Here is a 16,312-nt window from a genome sequence, read left to right as displayed (position 1 = left end):
CAGTTTATTATATGTCAATTATAACTGAATAAAGCTGTTAAAAAATACAAAAGAGCCCAGTACAGTGCCTGTATCTCTCAGGCAGTTATTAGGAGTCCTGTTCACACACAAGTACAGCGCTGTGAGTTTACCTGATCATAAACACAAGAATGAGCAACATACTTTCTTCTAAAACTTTCATTCCAGCATGTATAAATCGCATGAGAGCACACCGTAATTCTTCTGTGTCTTTAGAGTCATAATGCAGTTAACACGGCACTACAACCTCTAATGTGTTGGCACAATTAAATAAATCTAAGGTTGCTGTAACCTACTGGAAAATCTCAGAGAAGATGCAAATCTGTGTTACCTAAATAGGAAGCACCTAAAGGGTCTCTTGCAGTCTGGAAGAGGACGGGCTCGTGGACAGAGGGCGTGGCCACATCCACGGTTGTCCACGCCACACTGTGGGATGACCCGCAAGCCACGCGTGTGATCTTCTGGCCTTCTAAGCCTTGCACGAGCGTGGGCTTCCTGTTAACCGTGGTCGTGCCATTGCCCTGCTGGCCGTGGTCATTGTCACCCCAAGCATACACCTGTTTACGAGGAGAAAAAAGCTTATAATTTTTCAACATTTCAGGACATTTTCTTTCTTTAATGTAATTTTTACTTCAAAATGCTTAACGTGTATGCCACAGTAGTTGAAAGAATTGAGTTCTTAAAGGTAAAAACAAACCATTTCACAATCTTACAAAATGGCATCAGTGTACTACAATTCTGAAGAAAATCTAACCATGAAAATGCTTGCTAATACCTATAAAAGGAGTATTTTCTTAATATTAATCCAATTAATTCTGCTTTGTTGCAAGACACACAGAAGGTCTTCTCTTCAACTAAGTGCAATAATTTTTTCCCTTTTACTTTGCAAAGAAAAATGACCAAAAACAGTATGCTCACTTTTCAAGTAAGTAGCTCCTTGGCCTTATAGAATTATAAAGTATAATTCATTTTGACTAAAAAACAGTAATGGTAATTTTGTTTTCATAAATAAAATTTTAAATTGAATATCCACAAGCCGGTCATAGCATATGCTTCTCCAAGCAGAAGAGAGTGTAACACTTGTCAGGCACTAGCTCTGTCTCTAAAATGAGGCATGGATGCCTCCTCACCAGTTAGCAATTTCCTAAAGCAAAGTCTTGTTAATACCTTGCAGTAGGAGCATCTTCAAGAATAACAATCTTTTGGCTGGGTGCGGTGGCTCACGCCTGTAATCCCAGCACTTTGGGAGGCCGAGGCGGGCGGATCACGAGGTCAGGAGATCGAGACCATCCTGGCTAACACGGTGAAACCCCGTCTCTACTAAAAATACAAAAAATTAGCTGGGCGCGGTGGCGGGCGCCTGTAGTCCGAGCTACTCAGGAGGCTGAGGCAGGAGAATGGCGTGAACCCGGGAGGTGGAGCTTGCAGTGAGCCGAGATCGCGCCACTGCACTCCGGCCTGGGCGAAAGAGCGAGACTCTGTCTCAAAAAAAAAAAAAAAAAAAGAATAAATAAAACATCATCTACAAGGGAATTACTTGAAATTAAAACAAATGGTAATCATATATATGGTACTTCATTATTAGGAAGGTGGCTAAAAGCCCATTTAGACATATTCTGCTTTTCTTAAGGAATAATGATCGTTTCATGTTAGGTTATAGCCAGCACAGCACCTCGTGGGGTCATCAGAGGCCTGTGCTATCATTCTCACTAGGAGGGATGGTTAACCCATGTGTTCTAGGACCACAAACTATGCCCCAATCTACTCATCCATCTAGAAAAAAAGGCATGCTTTTAGTTCAACAATTCCAAAGCATCAGTTGGAGGACCAGTGTTGGCTGCATCAGAATCACTTGGGTGTTTGTAATAAATACAGAATCCTGAGCAGGTATTCTGGCATTTCTCTTCATACAGAATCTCCAGGGTCAGGGGCCAAGTATGTCTGATGTGTAGCAACAGACGGAAACCATCACTTTAGTTAGCAGAAGGAAGGCACTGAGCAGAGGGTTGAATATAATACATTGGAAAAATATCTTAAAGAATTGGGAAAAAGTAATATATGTGAATATCACATCATCATTATAATAGGAAAAAACAAGGTCCTCAACATTGTCAAAGGTATAAATTCCTAAAACAGGTCAAATTCGTGTTCTCAAAACATTTTCCTGAAAAATGTTACTAGGTGGTATAGGGATAAATAGGTTTGCAAAGTACTGTACCCTCTATATATCTTGTCTCAGAAATTCAGAAAGTGTTAAAGACTCTGAGAAGTCCTGCAGGCAACTTCTTATATTTAATGCAGTATATCTCAAACTCACTTGAGCACACAATACTTTTTTCCCCCAAGGCATATCTATTAAGGTCCTATAGAACAATATTCTTAGGCAAACCATTTAGAGATACAATTCTAAAATGATTTTATCAAATATTATATTTCATGGCAAAGTTTTTCCCTATATATTGACATATTCCAACACTTAGTCTTCCTTTTTGCAATATAAATCTTTTCAAGAGGAAATTATAAGCATTGATTAAATGCATCTTAAATTCAAACCCTTAAATAATATTCATCCCAGTATAATTCTTCTTATTGAAATCTATACTTCAAATTGGGTTAGTCCTATAATTTTTCACTTCTAATTAAACCAATTAAAGCAGGGTATGTCTACTGACCTACTTTCCAGAATTTAAAAAAATATACTAGGAAAAAATACCTTCTGAGCTGTGGGATGTTTCCAGAGCTTCATTAAAATAACTTGAAATTTTCATTTGGGTACAATTTTTGCTTATTTTATGGTTCAAATATGCAGCACAAAAGATGACTGGAAGAGGATTATTGAAGCAAATTTAATAAAAGCAGAGTCTATATGAGGCAGTGCTGCTTCATTGCTGCTTTTTCTGCTTTGAGGATGGCAAACTAGAAAAGCCCTTAGATTAAGTTTTTACTTTACCTAAGACAGCATTAAAGCTGATTAAAAGGTTCCACTGAAATGGCAAAATGGCCATATCTCTAATAAGCGCCAGTATAAAACTTAATCTTAAATTGGGCAGTCCTGGGGAAAAGAATTAGATTTAATTTATACCAATTTGAATTCTAGAAGTCAGTCTCATAGCAGCCATTGGCTACTTATTCTGTGTGCTAAACTAAATCTCAACTCAGTCCCAGGAGGACACATTTCCTACTACAGGGCAACCCTTTTCTGCCCAGTGATATTAGGCTCGATTGTCTATGAAGGGTAGACCATATGGTAGTAACATATTTTCCAGGGAACAAAACAAATCAGTTTTAATAGTGATCAAACCCCACCCAGCCTCTTTATTAATACCCAACTTACAAAAACATATGTTAAGCTGTACAATTCCTCCACTGGAAATTTAAGCGCCCATTATTATGAGTTCCTTATTTCCTGATAAGTCCCAATGGTTACAAAATTACTCAGTTTCTTTGAAGAATCAGGAAGCCACCACCCATGGGCACTCAATACTGATTGTCATTTTTAACAAATTGTGGGAAATAGGCTTTAAAAGTGGGTCACTACCCCTAAAAGTATGCAGTTTAGTTATAATATATCAATACTGATTTGTTAGTTGTGACAAGTATACCATAATCATGTAAGATGTTAGCAACAGGGGAAACTGGGTGCCTGTGTGGTACACAGAAACTCTCTATACCACCTTTGCTAAATATAAAACTATGCTAATTTTTTTTTAATTTAAAAATTAAAAGTAGGTCACCAGAAATTTCCTACCCACATAATATAGTCTCATTTTGAATGTAGGCAAAGGAGGAGTCTCAATTCTAGGACTGTCTCTCTAAAAAAGTAAAAAGCTGGTAATTTGATAAGATTACTGCAAGAGAAGCATGACTAAGTAGGCATATATCAACAGTCAATATGGTACCTTTATTATCTAACAAAAACAAGGCAAAAATTTATCTTGGAAAACTGGATCGCAGAGAACCCTATCTTCTAATTTAATCATCACACACTTATATAGCTCATGTTACACACACAGTATGGTAATATTTATTTGCTGAAAAGCAGAATACGAAAGCATTAGATACTCCCCCTCCACCTATGAGTTCACCATCTAGTTAAGTACACGTCACTGCCAAGAAGCTTAAAATGATAGTATTGTCCCTGATTTCTAAGAGCACACGTACGCTGACGGGCAACTCTCATGCCAACCTCAAAGGAAGGTAGAATGGATAACAGCGTTAAGTATACAAATACTGTGCTGTGAACACTGTAGCTAAGACCATTCTGGAATAAACACTGTATCATCTTTAATGTATAGTATCCTATCCCAAAAGTGATATCAAAATATCTTTAGTAAAATGAGTTCTGTTCTTCTTCATTCTTTCATTCAGCACCTACTGTCTGCCAAGTGTTGCTGTATATGCTGAGCACACTAACAGCACTAACAAAAATACCCTGCTCTAATAGAAACAGACAATAAGCATATGACGTAGATGGTGCTATGTACTATGAAGAGGAATAAGCCCAGAGCAGATGAGAGTTGATGGAGTTGTGTCTTAATTTGCCTTATTTTACATATATTTAATGTATTAAAATCGTGCTGACATCCTATGTGGAAAGGTTTACTGAAAATTTGAGAGACAGAGAGAGAATGGCTGATCTGTAGAACATGGATACTGTCTAAAAGAACCTTCACTGATTCTTTCAAACTTTTCCAGAGATAAACTTAGACTCATTTTGAAAGTTGCTTTATTACCAAAAAATTGCCACTCCATGAAAAGTTCAGCACTTGATGCCAATAGGTGTGACAACAAAAAAGCAACTTCGGCATCACATATATGGTCAGGAAAACCATCAGAAACTAAGAGATTTTTTTTTTTTTTTTTTTTTTTTTTTTTTTTTTTTTTTTTTGGTGATGGAGTCTTGCTCTGTCACCCAGGCTGGAGTATAGTGTTGCAATCTGGGCTCACTGCAACCTCCGCCTCCCCGGTTCGAGTGATTATCCTGCCTCAGCCTACCGAGTAGCTGGGATTACAGGCATGCACCACCACACCCCAAAATGAGGTTTCACCATGTTGGCCAGGCTGGTCTCAAACTCCTGACCTCAGGTGATCCACCCACCTCTGTTGCAGGAAGTCAGGGACCCCAAATGGAGGGACCAGCTGAAGCCATGGCAGAAGAACATAAATTGTGAAGATTTCATGGAGATTTATTAGTTCCCCAAATTAATACTTTTATAATTTCTTACGCCTGTCTTTACTGCAATCTCTGAACATAAATTGTGAAGATTTCATGGACACTTATCACTTCCCCAATCAATACCCTTGTGATTTCCTATGCCTGTCTTTACTTTAATCTCTTAATCCCGTCATCTTCATAAGCTGAGGAGGATGTATGTCGCCTCAGGACCCTGTGATGATTGCGTTAACTGCACAAATTGTTTGTAGAACATGTGTGTTTGAACAATATGAAATCTGGGCACCTTGAAAAAACAACAGGATAACAGCAATGTTCAGGGAACAAGAGAGATAATCTTAAACTCTGACTGCCGGTGAGCCGGGCGGAACAGAGCCATATTTCTCTTCTTTGAAAAGCAAATGGGAGAAATATCATTGAGTTCTTTTTCTCAGCAAGGAACATCCCTGAGAAAGAGAATGTATCCCTGAGGGGAGGCCTCTGAAATGGCTGCTTTGGGGACGGCTGTCTTTTACAGTCACAGCAGAGGGATGAAATAAGCCCCGGTCTCCCATAGCGCTCCCAGTCTTATTAGGACGAGGAAATTCCTGCCTAATAAATTTTGGTCAGACCAGTTGTCTGCTCTCAAACCCTGTTTCCTGATAAGATGTTACCAGTGACAATGCGTGTCTGAAACTTCATTAGCAATTTTAATTTTGCCCCGGTCCTGTGGTCCTGTGATCTCGCCCTGCCTCCATTTGCCTTGTGATATTTTATTACCTTGTGAAGCATGTGATCTCTGTGACCCACACCCTATTCGTACACTCCCTCCCCTTTTGAAAATCGCTAATAAAAACTTGCTGGTTTTACGGCTCAGGGGGCATCACGGAACCTGCCAACATGTGACGTCTCCCCCAGACACCCAGCTTTAAAATTTCTCTTTTGTACTCTGTTCCTTTATTTCTCAGACCGGCCAACACTTAGGGAAAATAGAAAAGAAACTATGTGAAATATCGGGGGTGAATTTTGCCCGATACACCTCAGCCTCCCAAAGTGCCAGGATTACAGGTGTGAGCCTTCGTGCCTGGCCGATAACTCCTTTGAAACAACATAAATATGGAAATGAACTACTCACATATGTTATTATATTGCCCATATCCTTCTGCAGCTTGCCTTTTTCACCCAAAGTTTTCTTCATGAGATTTACCCATGTTAATTCTTTTCAATCTAGTATGTTCATGTTTAATTGCTGTATAATATTCCACCACATGGATATGAGTTTATCCAATCTCTTGTTGGTTAACTTACATTATGCATCATCCTATGTTACTGCAAATACTACCGTGATAAACAGGTTTTCCAAATTTCTTTGTACACATGTGTTTTTTTGCTCAGGTATGTGCGTCTTCAACTTCATTAGAGATTATAAAATTGCACTCCACTTTACCTAGCTGAGTTTCCACTGGCCCATATCTCTGCCAGCAATTCTGTCAGACTTACATTTTCACCAATCTGAAGATGACAGAATAGTCATTTTAACTTTCAATTTATCCATGAGTTTCTAGTTCAAGTATCTTTTCCCATGTTTACTGACCATTCCAATTTCTTCCTCTATAAAGTAACTCTTCACATCCTATGCCCATTTTGTCTTAAGTTTTTCTTTTCATTATTCGGCTATTTTTCATATCCTGGATACTAACCATTACAAAAAGTTTCCCTACAACAAGATCACAAAGACAGGTAAATTTTCTTTGAAATTTTTTCTAGTTTTCCTTTTCATATTTTAGTCTTATAATGTCAGAAAAAAAGACCTAACACTCAAATGTCAAAAAAAACCTAACTGAATAAAAAAGTGGTACATCCACACTACAAAGTACTAATTTTAAAAAGATGAAGAACATTTCTATAAACAGATATGAAGTGATCTCTAAGAGAAGTTTAAAAAGGTGCAAAATGGGCCGGATGCAGTGGCTCACACCTGTAATTCCCAGCACTTTGAAAACACTCTGGGAGGCTGAGGCAGGTGGATCGCCTGAGCCCGATATCAGCCTGGGCAGCATGGCAAAACCCAGTCACTACCAAAAATACAAAAAAAATAGCCGGGTGTGGTGGCACACACCTGTGGTTCCAGCTACCCTGGAGGCTGGGGTGGGAAGACAGCTTGAGTCTAGGAGGCAGAGGTTTCATTGAGCCAAGATCACACCACTGTACTCCAGCCTCAGTGACAGAGTGAGACCCCACCCCAGGTCAAAAAACAAAGTGCACAATGGTATATGCTATCTTTCATCTAAGGGAGGGAGAAAATATTCCTGCCTCAGCCTCCCGAGTGGCTGGGATTGCAGGCATGAGCCACCATGCCCGGCTAATTTTTTTTTTTTTTTTTTTTTTTTTTTTTTTTTGGTGGAGATGGGGCTTCATGTTCGTGGGGCTGGTCTCAAACTCCCGACCTCAGGTTATCTGCCTGCCTCGGCCTCTCAGGGTGCTGGGATGGGAACAGGAATTAAAAGAAATTAAAAAATGTGTAAACGAAAACTCAGTTGTATGTAAAAAAACCCAATTCCCCCTGAGAAAGAGAAGAGCTGGAGTCCTTCAAAAAAAACTACTACCTGTTTTTCTGTGGCAGTGAGCCTTATCTCTCCTCCCTTCCCAGGCATTATAAAAACCCTAATTCCCTAACTGTACAACTGCAAGGTCACTAAACAAACTCAAGTTACAAAACATATTTTTCCTAAAAAAGGAAAAAATAATATAATGCATGATTCAATTGAACAATTATCTTTGTTTCTCACTTCTATCATATGCTTCACCCTGCACAGATCTACCCTCACCTCATAAAATGCTTAAAAGGTAAGTCTTTGTTCAGAACTCAGTGCTTTAAATGTTAATCCGACTGGGCCAATGCACGTAAATAATTAATTAATAACCTCCTAAACCCCATCAGTCTCTCTAATTCCTTAAAAATCCCACTACAGGATTGTAAGCGTGAGCCACCGTGGTGCTGGGATTGCAGGTGTGAGGCACCGCACCCAGCCCAATTTATTAATCAGAAAAGAATAGATCGGCCTGGTGTGGTGGCTCATGCTTGTGATCCCAAGAATTTGGACAGCCGAGCGTGTTGGATCCCTTGAGCCTAGGAGTTCCAGACCAGCCTGGGCAACATGGTGAAACCGGGTCACTTTTTTTGTTTGTTTTCTGTTTTTGTGTTTTTTTGAGGCGGAGTTCTGCTCTTGTTGCCCAGGCTGGAGTGCAGTGGCGTGGACTCAGCTCGCCGGGCCTCTGCCTCCCGGTTTTGGGTGGTTCTCCTGCCACAGCCTCTCTAGTGGCTGGGATTGCAGGCGTGAGCCATCATGCTCGGCTCTTTTTTTTTTTTTGGTGGAGATGGGGTTTCTCCATGTTGGTCAGGCTGGTCTCAAACTCCCGACCTCAGGTTATCTGCCCGCCTCGGCCTCTAGGGGTGCTGGGATTTCAGGCGTGAGCCACTGCGCAAGTCCCAATTTATTAATCATAAAGGAACTGATCGGCCTGGCGTGGTGGCTCACGATTGATCCCAGGACTTTTATGGCTGAGCGCGGGGGATCACTTGAGACTAGGAGTTCCAGACTGGCCTGGGCAACATGATGAAACTTGGTCTCTTTTTTTTTTTTTTTTTTTTGAGACAGAATTTCGCTCTTGTTGACTGGCTGGAGTGCAGTGGCGTGGTCTCGGCTGCCTGTGGCCTCCGCCTCCGGGTTTGGTTGGTTCTGCTGCCTCAGCTTCCCAAGTGGCTGGGATTGCAGGTGTGAGCCACTATGCCCGGCTTTTTTTTTTTTTTGGTAGAGACGGGGTTTCTTCATGTTTGTCAGGCTGATCTCAGACTCCCGACCTCAGGTGATCCGCCCGCCTCGGCCTCCCTGGGTGCTGGGATTGCAGGCTTGAGTCACCGTTCCTGGCCCAATTTATTAATTAGAAAGGAATAGATTGGCCTGGAGTGGTGGCTCATGCTTGTGATCCCAGGAATTTGGACGACCGAGCGCGGCGAATCGCTTGAGCCTAGGAGTTCCAGACCAGCCTGGGCAACACGGTGAAACCCGGTCGCTTTGTTTTTTTGTTTGTTTGTTTTTTGTTTTTTTGAGGTAGAGTTTCGCCCTTGTTGCCCAGGCTGGAGTGCAGTGGCGTGGACTCAGCTCACTGGGCCTCCGCCTCCCGGGTTTGGGTGGTTCTCCTGCCTCAGCCTCCCGAGTGGCTGGAATTGCAGGTGTGAACCACCATGCCTGCTAACTTTGTATTTTTTTTTTTTTTTTTTTAGTATGGACGAGTATTCTCCACATTGGTCAGGCTGGTCTCAAACTCCCGACCTCAGGTTATCCACCCGCCTCGGCCTCCCGGGGTGGTGCGATTCCAGGCGTGAGCCACCGTGACCGGCCCAATTTATTAATCAGAAAGGAATAGATTGGCCTGGCGTGGTGACTCACGCTTGTGATCCCAGCTGGGACTTTGGACGGCCGAGCACTGAGGATCACTTGAGCCTAGGAGTTCCAGACCGGCCTGGGCAACGTGGTGAAACCGGTCTCTTTTTTTTTTTTTTTTTTTTGAGGCAGAGTTTCGCTCTTGTTGCCCAGGCTGGAGTGCAGTGGCGTGGTCTCGGCTCCCTGCGGCCTCCACCTCCCGGGTTTGGGTGGTTCTCCTGCCTCAGCCTCCTGAGTGGCTGGGATTGCAGGCGTGAGCCACCATGCCCAGTTAGTTTTTTATTTTTTTATTTTTTTGGTAGAGACTGGGTTTCTCCATGTTGGTCAGGCTGGTCTCCAGCTCCTCACCTCAGGTGATCTGCCGGACTCCGCCTTCTGGGGTGCTGGGATTGCAGGCGTGAGTTACTGCGCCTGACCCGACACCAGGTCTCTTAATGGAAAAACAAAACAAAAACCATAAAGATTAGCCTGGCCTGGTGGGCCCGGCGGGCAGTCCCAGCTACTCTGAAGGCTGATGTAGGAGGATTGCTTGAGCCAGGGGGTGGAGGTGGCAGTGAGCCATGATGGCGCTGCTGCAGTCCAGACTGGGCGACAGAGCGGGACTGTGTCTCAGGAAAAGGGAAAGGAAAAAAAAATAAAGAAAAAGAAAGTATATAAAATTGCTAAATCAGGGAACAGCTTGACAGTATATTATTGAGAGAAATAGAGGCAAAGGTGAGCAGACACCAATGTTCACTTAGTGGAACTGCAGGTGTCCCCAGACAGGAGGCTGCTATTTTTCCAAAAGAAATCTACTACTGACTAAAAAAAAAAAAAAAAAAAGTTGGTTTGTTACAATATACAAATAGCTACACTTTATATAGCCACCACCCTCTTCTAGCACTGCTCTAAGCCTTTTCCTGCTCTGAAATAGCTACTATTGTTACCTCCATTGTAGAGAAAACAGATGCCAGAGGTTGTTGTGGAAGGACCACGGAAACTATGAAATTTACTTGTACTTTTCAGACTTAAAGGTTTTTCCTGCTCTGCTCCATACACTGCAACATTTTAGTTAACATACCTCTTAAAATACTGGTCCTTTCTGTATTTGGAGGGACTCGTCTTGCAGTGTGAAGTTTTTTCTTGCACTAAGCATTTGGTCATAAGCTCATTTGCGTTTTATGTCAGGTTTAAGTACCTCTTCAGACATTGTTCAGTTAGGAATGTAAATATGAGCAAACAGGTATCTGATTGAAATAGATAACCTAGAAAAAATCACTTATGAGAAAGTCAAGAAAATGTGAACTCTGGATTTGTGGCTATTTTCAGAATGTATTAATTTTTTGGTATTTAATGGCGTTATGAGTATATTTATTTTTAAACATTCCTTGTCTTCTACAGATACATATAAGGTAATTTTAAAAATGATATGATATATAGGTTTTACTTCAAAATAATTCAGAGGAAGAAGGAATGTATATACATGAAGTGGGAATACAAATGGAACAAAACAGGATGTGGCCAGGTGTGGTGGCTCACGCCTGTAATCCCAGCACTTTGGGAGCCCGAGGCGGGCAAATCACCTGATGTCAGTAGTTCAAGACCAGCCTGGCCAACGTGGTGAAACCCCATCTCTACTAAAAATACAAAAATTAGCCGGATGTTGTGACGGGTGCCTGTAATCCTAGCTACTCAGGAGGCTGAGGCAGGAGAATTGCTTGAACCTGGGAGGCAGAAGTTTCAGTAAGTCACGATCATGCCACTGCACTCCAGCCTGGGCAACCACAGCAAAAGCCCACCTTTAAAAAAAAATACAAAACAAAAACTGGCCATGCCATGAATGAAAAATTGTTGATGATGTATGTATGTAGGGCAGTTATATTATTTTTCTTGATTTTTTTAGGTTTGAAACTTTTTATTGAACACACGCAAACATCCCTTGATAACTGGGGCTGCTTCCCCATTATTCTCGTAGTAGCCTTTCTGATTTTCACTTCGTCTTCATTCTTAGAGACTCTGGATTTTTTTTTTTTTTTTTGGCAAGTTCAAGTATGTCTTGATCTTTGCAAGGACTATCCAGCATGTCCACCTACTCAGCCATATTATCAGAAACAGAAAAAGTGTCCAGATTCTTGTCTTTTCCTGTTCAGGTTTTTTAAATTCCAAGAACAGTCACCTTCTACGGGACACTCTGATGTTGGAAGACAAAGCATATTTCGTAAGTGGCATGATTTCTGGGCTCCAATTTAGAACAGAGCCACAGCTTTCAACAACCCAAAAATAACTTACTGTGACTCACCAAATTTAGAAAGATGGAGATTATTATAAAAAGAAAACCTTAATTTATTATGTGACCTCTAAGTATCTCGGCTGAAAATTGTAAAGGTGGAAAGGTAAATCAAAAGATACAGAGACTGTAATCATGCACTTAATGAAGCACTAAATCAAAATATTTTTGGCATATGTGAAAGAGTTTAATTTTATCACATTTTTTACTGGCACTATAGCTATTTGCAAGTACATATAAAACAACAGTGTAACATATAAACTACCAAAAAAGAACTTTTTAAGAAATGAGACTCATCTAGCAACTTTATTTAAAAGTTTATCTTCAGGGAATAATTAAGGATGGCCGTACAAAAGGATTTAGCCATGGCATGAGAATGTTCTCCCTGGCAAATCAATGGAAATTATTAAATGTGCAAAATGGAACTGTTGGAATAAATTCTAATGCCTTCATATGATCGTATATTTAACCTTTTAAAATGATATTGAAGAGTTGCATACATTGACTTAAACACACATTTGTAACACATCACTGAATAGGAGAAAATGGGCCAGCAAAGAACATAGAGTTGGTCCAATTTCTACAAAAAAAAAGAAGACTCTAATAGCATGACAGCAGGGAAGGGGGACTATGTCAACGTATGTTTGTAGATGTATGTATATGCATAGCAAGCATGAACTTGAAAAGATATATTTCAAATTGTTTACACAGATTACCTCAGAGAGGTAAATAACTTTGGACTTTGGTGTTCTGTATTCCACATGCTCTGAATTTTCTTTTTTTATTTAAATAGAGATGGGATCTTAGCCAGGAGCAGTGGCCCACCCCTGTAATCCCAGCACTTTGGGAGGCTGAGGAGGGCGGATTGTTTGAGGCAGGAGTTCAAGACCAATCTGGCCAACACGGCACAACTCTGTCTCAACTAAAACTTCAAAAATTAGCCAGGGGCGCAGTGGCTCATGCCTGTAACCCCAGACACTCGACAGACTGAGGCATGAGAATTGCTTGAACCAGGAGGCAGAGGTTGCAGTGAGCCGAGATCACACCACGGCACTCCAGCCTGGGCAACAGACCAAGACTCTGTCAAAAAACAAAACAAAACAACAACCACAACAACAAAACAGTAATAAAGAGAAAAACCTAATGGACAGGAGCGATGTCTCGTGCCTGTAATCCCAGTTCTTTGGGAGGCCAAGATGGGAGAATTGCTTGAGGCCAGGAGTTCAAGACCAGCATTGGCAACATAGTAAGACCTTTTCTCTACAAAAAAATTTAAAAATTAGCCAGGCATAGTAGTGCATGCTTATACTCCCAGCTACCTGGGAGGCTGAGGTGGGAGGATCACTTGAGCCTAAGAGTTGGAGGTTGCAGTAAGCTGTGATCATACCACCAGAGAGCCACGACCCCATCCCCGCCTCCTTCCTCTGTCCTATGCTAGCAATAAATAAGTTTCCCAGCCACAAATAATTATTAGAACCTTCTCCCCATGTGACAGCTCCAACCTCTGCTAGGTATGATACAGGGGCAGCCCTACCCTCTGGAATATACAAAATGTTACAAAGACACAGTATGTACACCGGGGAAGGTGGGCCACCCCAGCAGCCCATGCCCTCGCTGGTCCACAGTTAGCCTCACTTTCCGGCCTCAGCTACCTCTCTGAATAAGAAGATGGGAGCCCCCCTGAGGGAAAAGTTGCCATGGTGAGAGTAAGGGGGCCATCAGGCCTCCTCCAAACAAACCAACTCCACCAGTCTCTGGCTCTTAAATAACAATCATCATCATCCAGAAATTTAGGGACTCAGCCCTGGTCAAGGTGGCAAATGGTCTGTTTGTCTTTCCCCATTAGACAGAGGTCTTGTGCTGCTACCCTAATTGTAAAGGGGTGCCTGGGAAGGGGTGGTAGGGACATGGTGGTGGTGGAGACTCCAGCCCCACTTCTCCAGGCTTTGCTGACAGGGGCCTCCTTATAATTTTTATTTTTATTCCATGACTTTTAAAAAAAATCCCATAACTTCTTTTTCATAACTTTTTTTGTAACTTTTCATAAAACTTTTTTCTACTTTTTTCCCAGAAGTTTTTTTGCCACAACTTTTTAACATTTTTTATCCCATAACTTTTTCGCCCCATAACTTTTTTTTATAAAAAGTTATTTTATTAAATAACTTTTTATAAAACTTTAATAAAAGTTTTTTAATAAAAAAACCCATAACTTTTTTATTTTGGTTTTTAATAAACACTTGCATAGTTATATTACAACTTTGTAAACATGAAACACATTATCTCATGCCAAGCATGCCCAGCATTTGCACAGTATCAATACCTTTAATAATACTATAGTTTTCAAGAAACGCAAAATAAAATTTTAAGGCAAAAACAACACATTGAAACAACTTAATAATTTATTACATTACAGTGGTATCACACCAGCAGTCAACAAGGCCACTCTAGGGAAAAATCTTTCAGTATTTCCATGACACATTCTGTTTACAATAATTCATAAACTGGTAAAATTCATTCTAAGAAAACTTGGCAAATAAAACTTTGGACTGGAATTGGCATTTCTTTCTCTGCTTTTCGTTCCCACCATTTCTTTCTTTTATACTACAGTATTCATATTTTAAAATGTTTTAAATTATTTCAGAACATTAAGATAGCACTTACATTTTTAATAGTTATATTATTTTAAAATGACTCTTTAAGATAAAGTTTTAGAGAAACTATATTATGGATAGGGCTGATTTACATTTCCAAATTTTCTAAAATCAGCTTTGGTTTTAGAGCTGATTTTTTTTTTCATTTCTGGAAAATTATCAGGTTTAATCAAATACTTTTAAAATGATTATTATATATTGCCATCTTTAAATAGGTGTTTTGATTCTTCCTACAGAAATTAAAATGTATTCAGTGGAACTCACAGTTTAAAATTCTATGTTTCTGATGAACTCTAACATTCCAATGTTGCCTTCTCAGCAAACTGAAAGCTGCCTTATACTGAATGAGGAAGAGCACAAATACTCGGCTGAATGAGGTATCGCAAAAGACTGCATGCACTTTGGAGAAAGACTTAAGTTATTGTCATACAATTTCCATTCTTTTTAGCTTTTTCTTAAATATATGACAAATACCTACACAAAGAGTGGTATTTCAGTCAATATAGTAAATTTATTTTCCAGACTGACCTTCAGCTTAAATATGCCAGTGTGTGATTTAATCCATAGGCACCTCATGAACACATTATTGTCAGATTGGTTACAGATGCTAAACGCTATCCGAAGGTCATTCCTAGTCACTGATATTTATCAGGGTAAAAGTGAAGTGATTTCAACGATAAAAATACCTTTGAAATAATTTATCAATGTATTAGATAAACCCAGTTTCGGAATGATAAAAGAAAAAACGTTAGACCAAATAATGTGGCTGATTAACAGTGGTCCGATTTCTAGCCCGAGGGTTTAAAATGCTCTTAAAGTAACTGTCTTTAAACTGAACTCAAAGAATGCAAAAGCGGCAAGTTCAGAAAATAAAAGGCGAGAACAGGACTTTAAGTGCATTTTAAACCCACGGGCTAGAAATCGTACCACTGTTAATTAGCCGCATTATTTGGTCTAACATTTTTTCTTTATCATTCTGAAACTGGGTTTATCTAATACATTGATACATTCATAAAATTTGGAAGAGTCAGTTGAAGTCACAAGGACCGAATATTTGCACTCTTTCAGTGAATGCCAGCAAATCTGTTATTCCATCGGTAAAATCGTATTGTTGCTCTCCTGTTAATGTCATATTTATAGAAGTATCATGAGGATGCCAAATGCTAAAAATGGAGATGATCTAGTAACTAGAAATCCCCACCGCAGGGAGCACACACACCTATCTCCCTGCATCCTAACAATGTGATGTGTTTTGGAACACAGACATTAGAACTTCATGAAGTTTTAACTGTTGAGTCTTTCCCAAGCATCATCAAGTTACAATTTAGGCAATATATAACTGAAAGGCATTCATTCATCATGCATAGGCACAATCACATAAATATTGCACAAAATATGTCCCGAACAGAAACCCAGAGGTACAAAAACGTATTTCACTTTGTAAAGAAGTCTGTGAGAAAATATAACTCTGTGATTGTATAGACACGTTTCCTGATAATACATTGACATTCACGAACAGTAGATTGCACTGCAGTTTGTACACATTTTAAGTTTCATAAACTTCTCCTTGATTTTCAAAGAGAGTACAATACCGTCTACTAAAACTCCTTTTTGTTTCAACTACGTATCTCACATATATTAGTTTATAATAATGTTTCTATTATTTTTTAAAGTGTTTTCCATTCAAGGAAAAAGAAGTAAATTCCTATGTCAGAGTAACCAAGGTGGTTGAAGAATAGGTATTAGCCAAAGAGGTCTAGATGGTAAAATCAATCTTCAA

General features: G+C 40.0%; 2 long non-coding RNA genes across 2 annotated transcripts; both read left to right on the top strand.

The window, feature by feature from the left end:
• The first annotated feature begins 6,842 nt into the window (after positions 1-6,842).
• LOC134808499 (uncharacterized) lies at positions 6,843-11,080 on the top strand. Its single transcript, XR_010151565.1, has 3 exons — positions 6,843-6,910; positions 7,987-8,017; positions 10,996-11,080. It is a non-coding gene; the product is annotated as an uncharacterized LOC134808499 (long non-coding RNA).
• Positions 11,081-12,674: 1,594 nt separating this feature from the next.
• On the top strand, positions 12,675-15,015 carry LOC134808498 (uncharacterized). The gene is made up of 2 exons (XR_010151564.1): positions 12,675-13,127; positions 14,852-15,015. It is a non-coding gene; the product is annotated as an uncharacterized LOC134808498 (long non-coding RNA).
• Positions 15,016-16,312: the final 1,297 nt, after the last annotated feature.

Source organism: Pan troglodytes, chromosome 16 (assembly GCF_028858775.2).
Source record: "Pan troglodytes isolate AG18354 chromosome 16, NHGRI_mPanTro3-v2.0_pri, whole genome shotgun sequence".
NCBI classification, from domain to species: domain Eukaryota; kingdom Metazoa; phylum Chordata; class Mammalia; order Primates; family Hominidae; genus Pan; species Pan troglodytes.
Note: the sequence above shows the minus strand (reverse complement) of the source record. Positions and strands in the feature narration are given on the sequence as shown.